The sequence below is a fragment of the Pristis pectinata genome, chromosome 6 (genome assembly GCF_009764475.1).
Source record: "Pristis pectinata isolate sPriPec2 chromosome 6, sPriPec2.1.pri, whole genome shotgun sequence".
NCBI classification, from domain to species: domain Eukaryota; kingdom Metazoa; phylum Chordata; class Chondrichthyes; order Rhinopristiformes; family Pristidae; genus Pristis; species Pristis pectinata.
The window spans coordinates 51,485,107-51,499,643 of NC_067410.1; the positions used below are offsets into that span (position 1 = coordinate 51,485,107).

The 14,537-nt window shown below is 44.7% G+C and overlaps 1 protein-coding gene across 3 annotated transcripts in view; it reads right to left on the reverse strand.

The window, feature by feature from the left end:
- Positions 1-10,960, reverse strand: part of ip6k1 (inositol hexakisphosphate kinase 1) — a 92,977-nt gene extending 82,017 nt beyond the window's left edge. For 2 of the 3 annotated variants that reach the window (XM_052018526.1, XM_052018528.1), the window contains exon 1: positions 10,830-10,960. The gene's annotated coding sequence lies outside the window, so the exon portion shown is untranslated. The remainder of the gene's footprint in view (positions 1-10,829) is intronic. The other variant, XM_052018527.1, reaches the window with a different exon arrangement.
- Positions 10,961-14,537: the final 3,577 nt, after the last annotated feature.

The following is a 14,537-nucleotide window of genomic DNA, read 5'->3' on the forward strand; positions in this document are numbered from 1 at the left end:
GAACTCCATCTGATCTCTGAAATGGCCTTGTATCAGTTCATGGGCAAATAGGAACAGAAAGAATTGTTGGCCTTTGAAGTGACAGCCACACCCCATGAAGGAATGAAAACAAATGATGGACGATGCCTAGCACCAATATTATTTGTCACTTATCAGTCCCTGCCTGAACATCACCCAGGTCTTGCTGCATGCAGACACAATGCTTCATTATCTTGGGCATTATGAATGGAACTGCAGAATAGAGGTCATCCCAAAGTTACAGCAGGGTTCCTGTGAACTGTTCACAAGTTGAAAATGCAGCCACAAACCAAGTTCTCACCTAGCAGAAGATGCCTGCAAAAGCCAGTATACCCATACTGCCAAACACTTGTTCATACAAGTATTATAGATCTTCCCCAGCTAATGAACACCTGACTTACACTGTATGTAAGTCAGGTGTTCATTAGCTGGGGGAGATCTATAATCACTGAAATTCTCACCTCTATCCTTGACTGCATACTTCCCTTGGCAACATTATCAGAAAAAAACAGCAGTCTCTAACTTCACCAACAACTGCCCTGAGCTCTCTACTATCTCCAAATTGTAGACCATCTACCTGACAATCAACATTAGATTAACAAATATTTCTTGAAATTAGATATTGGGAAAACTGAACACCAACCACCCTGTGGAAAGAACTTGCCTCAAACAAATCTCCTTTAAACTCCACCCCCCCCCCCCACCTTAAACCTATGGACCCCAGAGTTTGACATTTCCACCCTGAGGAAAAATACTATTGACTATTTATCTATGCATCTCATAACATTATATACTTATAGCAAGTCACCCTTCAGCCACTGATATTCCAGAGAAATCAATCCAAGTTTGTCCAACCTCCTTGTAGCTCATGCCCTCTAATCAAGGTAGCACCCTAATATATAGGGTTTCGACCCGAAACATCAACAATTCCTTTCCTCCCACTGAGTTCATCCAGCAGACTGTTTGTCGCTCCACATTCCAGCATCTGCAGTCTCGTGACAGCATCCTAATGAACCTCTTCTGCACCCTCTCCAATGCCTCCATGTTTTTCCTATAGTGTGATGACCAGAACTGCACACAATACTCTAAAATGTGGCCTAACTGAACTTTTATACAGCTACAGCTGCAACTGCTTGCCAACTTTTATGCTCCATGAAAGCAAGCAGGCCAATATGCTGCTTTTACCACCCTATCCACTTTTAGAGAGCTATGCGAGACTCTCTTGGTGGCGCTAGATGCAGTAGGTTGCATTTTGGCACTGCTCCACTCAATTTTTAAATTCTTGTTCACCACCCTCTTATTACCTATGCTAAAGTATTAACAAGACTTTTATAATACTTTTACAAGATTGGATTTTGATTTTTAACTGCCAGAAATGAATACCAGAGCTAAAGCTACAGCTGAAAGCAAGGGGAATGGGGATCCTCAACTTACTTTGGAAGCCATTTCTAAACTCCTGGATAAAAAACTTGATCAGAAATTTTCCACTTTGGAAAGGCTGTTAAAGGAGATTGAAGACAGACTAGCAACACTTAAACAGGAAAATGTTAAACAACAACAATTAATTGCTGAACTGGATGAAGCTGGCAAAGAGAGAGATCGCAGACTGAGCTCATTGGAAAAGGAATTAACTTCGACTACCCAAATACTGGAACAGCAAAGACAGATTATTGATTTAGAAAGTCGAAGTCGGAGGAACAACTTGCGATCATTGGCCTTCGCGAAGATGCCTAAACTGGTAATCCTACTGAATTCTTTTCCAAACTTTTGATGGATGTGTTTGGCTCTGAAGTTCTCTGTATGCCCCATATTTGATCATGCTCACCGAGCATTAAGACCAAATCCTCTGGCAGAGCGAAAACATGGCCAGTAATATTGAGATTCCACTATGTGAGTACTAAAGAACATCTCATTCGAATTACTCATCATCAAGGAATGATCCAATACAAAGATTGAAAGTTTCATCTGGTTGAAGGTTACAGTCCAGAAGTTATGAAAGAGAGATTGCATTATAAGCTGATTATGTCGTGGCTTTATCAAAGGAAGTATCAGCCTGCATTGCTGTTTCCAGCTCACCTGAGAATTGTCCTCCCTAACAAATCACGTAAATGGTTTAATTCCGTGGATGAAGCTGAAGAATTTCTCAATTATTAACTTTCGACTCCAGGTGGTTAATAAATGTGCTATTCTTTGATTTTTACACCTATTGGTCTACAAGATAATAACTAACTCACAGATTTGAGATCTTTTTTGCCCTTTGTTAACACTTTTGTGTTTGGTTCTGTAACATGGATATTTATCATGTTTCTATTTCACAATTTTTTCCCTTTTATTATTCTACTTTAATATTTTTAATTGTTTTTTCTTTTGTAATATTAGTAAGATTGTATTTTTTTTTAAATGTCACCTTTCAGTATTTTTTAACCACGTAGAATTTTCTCAGTAAGCTGTTTTGTCTCAATGTTTATATTTTTGAAATGTTTTTGGTGCTTGTATCTCCATGTTTTGACTATTGGAGATTTTCCACCAAAAGAGGTGGGGTTAAGGGATTTTAGTAGGTAGCATTCTGGTTGTCTATTGGCCAGCTTTCGGGCTTTTGTGGGTAGGGGGCGGGGTTGTTTTTAGTTTAGTTTTTTCCTTCTGGACTGATCTAAAACTACAAATGTGTCTGAATTGTCGTCATATCCCGCTCCTCTTCGAACTTTTTTCCTCTTCCTATTAATGAATCTCCTGTGCATCAAGGTTAACCCTTTACATACCATATGTTTTGGTTTATTAAAATGGATAATATGATTAATTTTGTTTCATGGAATACGAATGGTTTAAACAACCCAATTAAGCGGAAGAAGATCTTTAAAGTTTTTCAATAGATTAAATGCTCAGATTTTTGCTCAGGAGACTCGTTAGGAGAGAGGATAATCAGCATTTTTTAGATTCCAGAGAGGTCAACGGTTTCATTCTAATCCACAAGCGAAGGTGAAAGGAGTCTCTATTTTTATAGACTCCTCAATTTCATTTGTTCATTATGAACAATTTCGGACCCGAACGGTAGATTTTTATTAATTACTGGCTTACTTCGTAACAAAAAAGTTGTTATGGTTAATGTTTATGCACCTAATGTTGATCATCCCGAGTTCTTTAAACACTTATTTGCATCTTTTCCTAATTTAAACAAATATACGTTGATTATGGGTGGAGATTTCAATTGTTGTTTAAACCCTTCGATAGATAGGTCTGCATCGCATCAAGTACTTCCAAACAAATCCGCTGTTTTTATTAATTCCTCTTTAGTTGATTCCAGAATATTAGAAGTTTGGAGATTTCTACACCCATATGATAGTGTTTTCATTCTCTTCTCATGTCTATCACAACTACCCTAGAATTGATTACTTCTTTATCGACTATCTGTTATTGACTGTAAGTATGATGCAATTGCTGTTTCTGATCACGCGCCATTGAAACTATCAATCAAATTAGTGGACATAGTCTCTGGTGCCAGACAATGGCGACTCAATTCTTCTCTACTTCAAGATTTAAACTTTGTTAATTTTATTAAAGAACAGATTTCCTTTTTCTTCTCAACTAATTCCACGGAAGAGATTTCCAGTGGGATATTATGGGATACCTTTAAAGCTTATATCCATGGTCAAGTTGTTTCATAGTCTGCTGGAATTGAAAAAATGAACTAAATGAATTATGCATATTGGTTGATAAGATTAAAGAAATTGATAAAAAACTGTCGCTCCTAATTTGGAGCTTTATAAAAAGAGAATTGAACTTCAATTGCAACACAATTTGTTATTAACATCTCCAATTGAAAATCAACTACTCAAAACTAGGAGCCAGTTTTATATACATGGTGATAAATCTGGTAAATTATTGGCCACCAACTGAAAACTGCTTCCACTAAACATCAGATTATTAAAGTTCATAAACGAGATGGTAATTGGACGGTTGACCATGATCAAATCAATAAATCTTTTCAAGAATTTTATACTTCTTTATATCAATCAGAATTTCCTGAGGATTCTACATTAATGCATGAATTTTTAAGGAAATTGAAGATTCCAAAATTATCACTTAATGAATGTTTAATATTAGGTGCACCCATTTCAGAGGAAGAAATAAAGAAAGCAATTTCTTCAATGAATTTGGGTAAAACACCTGGTCTCAATGGGTATACAGTTGAATTTTTAAAATCTTTTTCTGATCTTTTTTCTCCTTGGTTAGGTAAAATTTTTAAAGATGCCCTATCAGTAGGTAAAATTACCACAATCCTTTTATGAAGCAACTATCTCTTTAATTCTTGAAGGATAAAGATCCTACTGAATGTGCATCTTACAGACCTATCTCTTTATTGAATGTGGACTCCAAAATTTTTTTCCAAAATATTGGCTTCTAGACTGGAAAAGGCACTTTCACAAATTATTTCTGATGACCAGACAGGATTTATTAAAAACCAGTATTTACATTTTAACATTGAGGTTAATGAATATTGTATATACCCCTTCATCCACAATTCCAGAATGTGTTATCTCGCTTGATGCCAAGAAGGCGTTTGACAGAGTCGAATGGGAATATTTATTTAATACACTTGAGAAATTTAATTTTAGCCCAAATATTTTCCACAATTAAATTGATATATCATACACCTTTGGCTTCAGTACTTACTAATAATCAGAGATCCTGCTTTTTTGAGGCACTAGACAGGGCTGCCCTTTATGTCCTTTACTATTTGATATTGCCTTGGAACCCTTGGCAATTGCCTCTCGGGACTCTTCTAACATACTTGGTATTAGTCGTGGAAATAGGACGCATAAGACATTATATGCAGATGACCTGTTACTTTATCTCTCACCCTGAGAAATCTGTCCCTGCAGCATTATCACTGCTTGCTCAGTTTAGTGTTTTTTCTGGCTGTAGATTAAACTTAAGAGTGAGCTTTTCTCATTAAATACGCAAATCCCAATCTATAGGAAATTACCATTTAGACTAGTGATTGATTATTTTATTTATTTGGGTGTTAAAATTACCAAGAAGCAAAAGGACTTGTTCAAAGTTAACTTTTTACCCTTAATCCATCATGTTAAACAATTGCTTACTAAATGGTCCCCATTGATTGACCAATCATTGATTGGTCGAATCATCAATGCAGTTAAGATGACCATTTTACCTAAATTTTTGTATTTATTCCAGGCGGTTCCAACCTTCATCTCAAAATCCTTTTCTTGATATTATTGATTTCAAAATTTTCATATATATGGCAGAATAAAAACCCAAGGTTAAGAAAGAAATATTTATAGAACTTAAAGAATGGCAGTATGGCTTTGCCTAACTTTAGATTTTACTACTGGGCAATTAATATTAGACATTTAATTTTTTGGACACAAGATTTAGATGTAATTCAATGTCCCCAATGGGTGTATCTTGAGCATGAGTCAGTGCAAGGGTTTTCGTTAGCTTCTATTCTAGGAGCTTCGCTCCCCTTTGCACTTACTAAATTGAGTAAACAAATGATTAACCCAATAACTAAACATACAATACAAATATGGTTTCAATTTCATTAAATTTTTTGGATTGATTAAATTCATGTTATCAAGTCCTATCCAATCCAATTTTTTCTTTCAACCATCCAGAATTGATTTAGCTTTTTCTTTATGGAAAATGAAGGGAGTAACATGCTTTTGTGATCTATTCATTAATAATTGTCTTTTGAACAGTTGTCTAATAAATACAATTTGCCTAGATCACATTTTTCAATATTTACAGATTAGAAAATTAAGTTATTTTACCTACTTTTCTGATACCACAATTGAAATTACAGAAAATTTAGGTTTTAATCCTTATCAGAAGGGCCTGATAGCAATAATTTATGATCTGATTATGAAAATACATCTAGAGACACTTGATAAAATTAAGAATGAATGGGAAAGGGAACTTTCAGATACTTTTACCTATAGAGGACATAGAAGAAAATTCTCCAATTAGCTAATACATCTTCAATGTGTGCTTGACATTCTTTGATACAGTTTAAGATGGTTCACAGGACCCATATGTCTAAGGATGAGTTAGCCTATTTTTATCATCATATAAATCATATATGTGACAGATGTAATTCGGAGGTTGCTTCCCTGACATGTTTTGGTCCTGCCCTCTTTTGGAAAAATATTGGGAAAATATTAGCGGCACAGTAGCATAGCTGTTAGCACGACGCTATTACAGCGCCAGCGATCGGGGTTCCATTCCTGTTGCTGTCTGTAAGGAGTTTGTACGTTCTCCCGTGTCTGCGTGGGTTTCCTCCGGGTGCTCCGGTTTCCTCCCACATTGCAAAGACGTACGGGTAGGTTAATTTGGGTTTAAAATGGGCGGCGTGGACTCGTTGGGCCGGAAGGGCCTGTTACCACACTGTAAACAAGTTTTTTAAAAAAAAATATATTTTTAATATTATTTCAATTGTATTGAATATTGATTTACAACCTCATCCTATCACTACAATTTTTGGGTTACCAATGATGGAGTTCAGCCTGTCGTATGATTGCATTTGTTACATTAACGGCCAAGAGATCCATTCTATTTAAATGGAAGGATCCAATACCTCCTACCACATTTCAATGGTTTTCTCAAACTATAACATAATTAAACTTAGAAAAAATTAGGAGTGGTACTGTTGATCCTTTGCTTAAATTTGAGGAAATGTGGAGCCCATTTATTCAGTATTTCCCTATGATGTAACTAGACCTTTTTTGAATCCCTTTCAGTAACCTCCTATTTGAATATAGAGGAGCGGCGCTAACGACAATGTTTTTCAACCGAAGAAATAACAGTCCAGCTTTTGTTTTTGAAGTTTTTGGTTTGTTTTTGTTTTTTTTTTGTTTTACTATGGTTTTTTGTTTTATTTTTTGGGGGTTCTCTTTTCATATAATCAAATTTCTTTTCAAATTCTTTTGTATCATGTTCATTTAGTAAGAAGTTGGGAGGTTCAGATTATATATTTTACTCCATGTTTGTATATGTCAACTGTTACTATTGTAATTCTGATCTCTTCTACCATGTGTATAATAACTATTGTGTATTAATTTGAAATTTAATAAAGATTGAGAAAGAAAGGGGCTATGTACCCCAATATCTGTACATCAAAGCTCCTTAGAGTCCTATATAACTACTATATAATTTCCTGTTACACTTGCCTCCCAAAATGCATCTTCTTACTTGTCCTGACTAAACTCCATCAGCCATTCCTCATCCAAAATTTCCACTGATCATACTGTTGAAACTGAACCATACTAATCACATAATCAATTATTTCACAACATTAAATTTGGAGTTCATATCCATAACAACACAGATGTAATATTGCCAGACTGATCTTGTTTCTGCTCAACAGCTGCTTGTTTGTTTTACAAATTTGCTATAATTGAGGATATTAGCAAACAATATGAATAAAGGAATCAGGAGACCAGGCTTATTTGGATTCCCAGAAAGCATTCAATAAGGTGCCATGTAAAAAGTTACTGCACACGAGCACATGAAGCTAGGGTTAACATATTGGCATAGATAGGGGAGGGGCTAACAGAAGAGAGAGTTGGGATAAATGGGTCACCCAGATTGGTCATCATAGTCACACAGCATGGAAACAGGCCCTTTGGCTCAACTTGTCTATGCCAACTGTGTTACCCAGCAAGCTAGTCCCATCTGCCAGCATTTGGCTCATAGCCCTCTAAACCTCTCCTATCCATATACTTATCTTGATAACTTTTAAATGTTGCTAATGTGCTCACCTCAAGCACTATTTCTGGCAGCTCATTCCAAATCAGCACCACCCTTTGCATGAAGCTGCTTCCCCTTTATGTCCCTTTTAAATCTCTCACCTCTGATCTTAAACCTATGCCATTCCAATGGTAACTGGTGGGGCATCACAGGGGTCTCAACTATTTAGAATCGATACTGATGATTTGAATGATGGACCAAGTGTACTGTAGCCAAATTTGTTGATGACTCAAAGATAAGTGAGTTAGCAAGCTGAAAGGAGTTCACAAAAAAAACCTGCAATGGAATACAAATAGGCTAAATGAGGTGGGCAAAAGTTGGCAAATGGAATATGTGGAATAAGAGGTTATCACTTTAGAAGGAAGAATAAAAAAAGTGAATGATTTAAGAGTGAAACTATGAAATATTGCACTCCATTGACAGACATGTAAAAAGAAGGGGATTGAGGGGGACAGAGATAGAGGCCAAGACTGGATCAGCCATGATGTTGCTGAATGGCAGAGTAGGCTTCAGGAGCTGACTAGCTTGCTGTTACAACTAATGTTCTGTCTCTCCCAAATCTGCAATGCTTTTGGTTCAGAAATTCTCTCTCATATCCCGACATGGTCTCATGCCACTAGATCTCTATGCCTGTCACTTCTCAAACTTTGTCTTTTAAGCATCCTCAAATTTTATTGCTCCACCATACAAGGATAGAAGTACGTTCTCTGCCAATACAATGAGATCATGGTCGATCCTTCACCTCAGCAACACTTTTCTGAAGGAACCCCATGTGCCTGCACTTTGAATATCCAAATGCTCATCAATAGTTCTGCCTTCAGCTACCAAGGCCCTAAACACCAGTGGTTTTTTGATGCAAACTCCTCCTGTCTGCTTATAGGATACTCCTCTTCAACCAAATTCTTTTCTCGTGTACCCTCGTACTTCCTCCTGAGATGCAGTGTCAACAAGCTCCTGTGAAATGCTATGGGACATTTGTGCTCGATTAAACGGATACCCTAAATAGGCGGGGGAAGGGGAGAGGGGGGGAGGAGGGGAGAGGGGGGGAGGAGGGGAGAGGGGGGGGAGGAGGGGAGAGGGGGGAAGGGGGGAGAGGGGGGGGAGAGGGGGGGAGGGAGGGGGAGGGAGGGGGAGGGAGGGGAGGAGAGGGGAGGAGGGGGGAGAGAGGGGGAGGGGGGAGAGAGGGGGAGGGGGAGAGGGGAGAGAGGGGGGAGGGGAAGGGAGGGGGGAGGGGAGGGGGAAGGGGGGAGGAGGGAGGGGGAAGGGGGGGAGGAGGGAGGGGGAAGGGGGGAGGAGGGAGGGGAAGGGGGGAGGAGGAGGGGGAAGGGGGGGAGGAGGAGGGGGAAGGGGGGGAGGAGGGAGGGGGAAGGGGGGGAGGAGGGAAGGGGGAGGGGTGGAGGGGAAGGGGGGAGGGAGGGGAGGGGAGGGGGAGGGAGGGGGGAGGGAGGGGGGGGGAGGGGGGAGGGAGGGAGCGGGGGGGAGGGGGGAGGGAGGGGGGGAGGGGGGGAGGGAGGGGGGAGGGGGGGGAGGGGGGAGGGAGGGGGGGGCGGGGGGAGGGGGGAGGGAAGGGGGGAGGGTGGAGGGAGGGGAGGGGGAGGGGGGAGGGAGGGGGGCGGGAGGGGAGGGGGGAGGGGGGGGAGGAGGGGGGACGGGGGAGGGAGGGGGGAAGGGGGAGGGAGGGGAAGGGGGAGAGAGGGGGAAGGGGGAGGGAGGGGGAAGGGGGGAGAGAGGGGGAAGGGGGGCAGGGGGAGAGAGGGGTGAGGGCGGGAAGGGGGAGAGAGGGGAGGAGGGGAAGGGAGAGAGGGGGGGAAGGGAGGAGAGATGGGGGGAAGGTGGAGAGAGGGGGAAGGGCGGGAGAGAGGGGTGAGGGGGGGAAGGGGGAGGGGAGGTGGAAGGGAAGGGGAAGGGGAGAGAGTGAGAGAGGGGGGAAGGGGAGCGAGAGGTGGGAGAGCGTGGGCAGGAGGAAGGGGGAGAGAGGGGAGGGGGAAGGGGGAGAGAGGGGCGATGGGGGAAGGGGAAGAGAGGGGGCAGGGGGAGGGGAGAGAGCGGGAGGAGGGGGAGGGGTGAGAGCTGGGAGAGAGGGGGAGGGGGGGAGTGGGGAGAGAGGGGAGGGGGGGGGAGGGGGAGAGAGGGGGAGGGGGGGGCGGGGAGAGCAGGGGGAGGGGGGGAGGGGGAAGAGAGAGAGAGTGGGGGGGGGCGGAGGTGGATGAAGGGAGGGGGTAGGGGGGAGGGAGAGGGAGAGGGGGAGGGGTGAGAGAGGGGAAGGGGGGGATTGGGAGAGGGAGAGAGGGGAGGGGGATGAGAGGGGAAGGGGTGAGAGAGGGGGAAGGTGGGAGAGGGGAAGGGGGAGAGAGGGGAAGGGGGATGAGAGGGGAAGGGGGAGAGGAGGGGGAAGGGGGAGAGAGGGGGAAGGGGGGGAAGGGGAGGGGGAAGGGGGGGAAGGGGGGAAGGGGTGAGGGTGGGGAGGGGGAAGGGGGAGAGTACGGTGGAGGGGGGGAAGAGGGGAGGGGAGGGGCAAGGGGAGAGGGGGGGGAAGGGTGGGAGGGAGGGGGAAGGGGGGAAGGGGGGGAGGGGGGGAAGGGGGAGAGAGGGGGAGACCCTCCTTCTCCCAGGACTAGACCTCCCCAGTTTGGGGCGGGGTAGCCGCCTCCCCCCACCCCGGGCCGACCGGAAGAACCTCCCCCACCCAGACCTCTCTTCCCGGGACGATACCGACCCCACAACACTCCCCTCCCCCCCGGGACCAACCACAAAAACCCCCTCCCCCCTCAGACATACCGCATCTCCCAGGACTCTTCCCTCCCCCAGGGACCGCCCCCCCTCTACCCCCGGAACCGGCATCCACCTCCCCCTTCCCGGGGCGGAACCCCAACCTCTCTCTCTCCCCCTCCCGCCCTTCACTCTGCCCCCCCCCCTCACCCCGCAAAGGCCCCCACCCCGCAAAGGCCGCACCGCTCGCTCTGCTCACGCGCTTAACCCCCTTCCCCCCGACCCTGGTTCCACCATTCGCACCCCCAGGGTGGAGCCGGGCCGGGTGCGCTTACCGTGCCGAGGGGCCGGCGCTCGGCCTCCCTCACTCGGCCACAGAGCAACGGGCGCCCACTCACCACCGCCTGGAGACCCAGACACAAACAAACAAGATGGCGGCCGGGCCCGCGCGGCCACCTCATCGCGCTCATCAACACGCGCACGCTTGCTGCTGACGCAATCACGCCTCATCAATATGCGGGCCAGGCGGCCGCTGAGTGGAGGGCGTCTATACATATTCATACCCTTGCGCTGTGGCCCCGCCTTCACGCCCCAGCCCACTAGCCCCATTCATTCCAGCTCAGAATGAATGAGGGACCGCACCAGTGCTCATCTATATTTATGAGGCACGGATTTTTATTCTCTGTTCCCAAGTTTTTTCTTCTTTGCTCCTCCGGTGTTGTGCCTCAGGAAGGCTCTGCTTGTAATACAGGGAGCGCAGCGGAACTTCAGTGTATTCATTCCAGGGATGGTGCTGAATATTAGATTTGAGATCGGGTGCAGCATTCAACAAGGAATTTTCATGGAATAAATGTAAAACGGTATTCACGGGGAGACTCTACCTAGAGACTCTGTAAATCAAATTATAACTAATAATGCAGAAGAATTCTTAGGATATATCGGAGATTCGTTTCTAAGTCAGTATGTGGACACAATAGACTGCAGATGCTGGAATCTGGCGCAAACTGCTGGAGGAACTCAGCGGGTCAGGCAACATCTGTGGAGGGAAATATTTCTTGAATTTAAGAAATAAACTTTATTTATAATAAAATATATATGAAAAGAAAAATGCAGTGCAAAACTTCTTACATTCTTAGTGACATTTGGTCAATATATTCGGTAGTGTTAATAGTTTAAAAACCATAACACCATTGGAGGGACTATTTTTATTCCAAAATAAACTTTATTCATCATAAAAAACAAACTATATACAACAATAAAACAGTGCAAACCTTTACATTCGTGGACGGATCAATCATTAGTGTTACCTTTTTATGAAAAAACACAGCACCGATGCCACTCATGTGGCTCCCTGGAGTGCTACCCCAATCCCATATTTACAATATTTAAGGGGCTTCCTTGCCTGACCCCACCCCTCCCTCTCCAGTGGCAGAAGATCCCTAAACTGTAGTCCTTCCCCACCGAGCCTTTGCGTTGGCTGCACCCAGCTTCAGTGCATCTCTCAGCACGTACCCCTGCAGCCTGGAATGTGCCAGCCAGCAGCATTCCCCTATGGACATCTCGCAGCGCTGAGAGACCAACAAGTTTCAGGCAGACCAAAGGGCATCTTTCACTGAGTTGATGACCTTCCAGAGGCAGTTGATGTCTGTCTCCGTGTGTGTCCCCGGGAACAGCCCATAGATCAGAGAATCCTCTGTTACACAGCTGCTGGGGATGAACCGTGACAAGGACCCTTGCATCTCCTGCCACACCCTCCTCGCAAACCCACAGCCCGCAAAGAGGTGGGCAGCCATCTCGTCCGGGAAATGGACAGCCGACGTTTCAGGTCGAGACCTTTCATCTGGACTGAAAGATAGAACGGAGATAATATAGCGAGGTGAGGGGAAGGGGTGGAACAAAAGCTGGCAAATGATACATGGATCCAGGTGAGAAGCCAAGAGTGGAAAGAGGGACAGAGGCTGGGAGGTGATAGGTGGAGGATACAAAGGGCTGAAGATGATGGAATCTAATAGGAGAGGAAGGTGGAGCATGGAATCACAAGGTGGGGTGGGCAGATAGGAAGGGGACCCAGTGGGAGGAGTGTGTGGGTGATGGGCAGATGCAGTGGGTGGAGGAGGGGAAAGAGATAGGGGGTGGGGTGGGGTAGAAGAAACTGGGTAAACAGTAGGAGCAGTTTACCAGAAGTTGGAGAATTCAATGTTCCTGGGTTGTAGATTACCGAGGAAGAATATAAGGTATTGTTCATCTAGTTTGTGTTTAGCCTCACCCTGGCAGTGGAGGAGACTGAGGACAGATATGTCAGTGTGGGAATGGAGAAGAGAATTAAAATGAGGTAACTGGGAGCTCCAGATGGCCATGGTGGATGGAGTGCAGGTGCTCGGCAAAGCGGTTGCCCAGCCTGTGCATGGTCATACCGATGTAGAGGAGGGAGGGATGAGACATGGGCTAGTAGGTGATAGGTGGAAACAGATGAGGAGGGGAATGATGATGGGCAGATGCAACCAGGTGGTGGGTTGAAACGGAGGCTTGTGGGTGATAGGTGGAAACAGATAAGGGAGGGATGGTGGGCAGATAGAACCAGCTGGGGAAGAGGATAGGAAGGGTCGGCCTGGGAGAAGGAAACCCAGGTGGATAGATGTGCAGGTGATGGGCAGATGGAACCAGGTGGGGGAGGGTAACAAATCTAGCTGGGGTGGGAGGGATGGAAAAGGTGAACAAAGGGAAAGAGACCCTGGGTGGACTGGTGGGAGTGGGAAAGGAATATGGGGAGTGAGTTACTTGAAAATAGAAAATTAATTAATAGGTAGGTTGCTGTGGGACTGGAAAGGGGAGTTGGAATGACCTGCAACCAGAAGCTCAACATGGCTGTTGAGAACAGAGGGCAGGTGCTCTGCAAAACAGTCACCCAGTCTGTACTTGGTTTTGCTGATGTAGAGGAGGCCACATCATGAGCACCGAATTCAATAGACGCTGTTGGAGGAGGTGAATGTGAATCTTTGCCTCCCCTGGAAGGGCTGTTTAGGACCTTGAATGATGGTGACAGAGGAAGTGAAGGGACTGGTTTTACACCTCCTACAGTTGCAGGGGAACGTGCCAGGAGTCAGGGAGCAATACGTGGGGAGTGATGAAAGAACCAGAGAATCATGGACAGAGTTGTCCCTGTGAAAAGCAGTAAGGGGAGGGGGGAGCGGGGAAGAAGTGAGTGGTGTGAAGGGATCACCTTGAAGGTGGCAGAAATGGCAAACAATGATTTGCTGGATATGAAGGCTGGTGGAGTGAACTCTTATCTCTGTTCTGCCTAGGGAAGGAGGGACAAGAGCAGATGGCTGGGAAATGGAGAAAGTGTAATTGAGGGCTCCATCAACTATGGTAGAGGAATGTACCAGGGAACTGGATGTTTTGGATCCAAAACTGTGCACGGAGTAAGAGTTAGTTAATAATCTTGTTGTAAAGGGGGACCTTGGAAAGAGTGACCACAATATGATAGATTTTACTTTAAGTTTGAAAGTGATGTAGTTCTTTCTGAAATGAGGGCATTATTAATTAACTAAAGAAAATATGGAAGTGTATATAAAAATTATGAAAGGCATAGATATGGTAGAAGGCATAGATTTAAGGTTGGAGGGGAAAGTTTAAAGGAGATGTGCGGGGCAAGTTTTTTTACACAGAGAGTGGTGGGTGATGGAACATGCTGCCAGGGAAGTGGTGGAAGCAGATATAATAGCAAAATTTAAGAGGCATTTAGGCAGGCACATGAACAGGCAGGGAACAGAGGGACATATATCATGTGCAGGCAGATGTGCAGTTTAAGTTGGCATCATGGTCAGCACAGACATCATGGACCAAAGGGCCTGCTTCTATGATGTTCTCCCTAATCAATATTGCGATGCCCCCTCCTCTTTTACCCCCATCTATCACGTCTGAAATTTCTATACCCTGGAACATTGAGCTGCCAGTCCTGCCCTTCATTCAACCACAATTCTGTGATAGAAATGATATCGCATTCTCATGTGCTGATCCTTGCTCTAAATTCATCAGTCTTG